This window comes from Ascaphus truei, unplaced genomic scaffold (genome assembly GCF_040206685.1).
Source record: "Ascaphus truei isolate aAscTru1 unplaced genomic scaffold, aAscTru1.hap1 HAP1_SCAFFOLD_636, whole genome shotgun sequence".
Taxonomy (NCBI): Eukaryota; Metazoa; Chordata; class Amphibia; order Anura; family Ascaphidae; genus Ascaphus; species Ascaphus truei.
The window spans coordinates 103739-104353 of record NW_027456969.1 but is presented as its reverse complement, the minus strand read 5'-3'; positions in this window follow the sequence as shown (position 1 = coordinate 104353).

Genomic DNA, 615 nt, shown 5'->3' with positions numbered 1-615 from the left:
TGCGCGGGGGGCGGGGTCTCGGTCCCATGCTGGGAGCTGCGCGGGGGGCGGGTCTCGGTCCCATGCTGGGAGCTGCGCGGGTCTCGGTCCCATGCTGGGAGCTGCGCGGGGGGCGGGGTCTCGGTCCCATGCTGGGAGCTGCGCGGGGGGTGGGGTCTCGGTCCCATGCTGGGAGCTGCGCGGGGGGTGGGGTCTCGGTCCCATGCTGGGAGCTGCGCGGGGGGTCTCGGTCCCATGCTGGGAGCTGCGCGGGGGGCCGGGGTCTCGGTCCCATGCTGGGAGCTGCGCGGGGGGCGGGGTCTCGGTCCCATGCTGGGATCTGCGCGGGGGGCGGGGTCTCGGTCCCATGCTGGGAGCTGCGCGGGGGGTCTCGGTCCCATGCTGGGAGCTGCGCGGGGGGGCGGGGTCTCGGTCCCATGCTGGGAGCTGCGCGGGGGGCGGGGTCTCGGTCCCATGCTGGGATCTGCGCGGGGGGCGGGGTCTCAGAGCTCACTGTCCTGATTTGCAGTCCTCAGTTCCTCGAGTTGATGAAGGCCACAGAGCGGATGAGTGAGGAGCAGCTCAGGGCCGTGTCTGAGCGCTACGACTCGGTGTATCTGCACCCGGTGAGTGTCA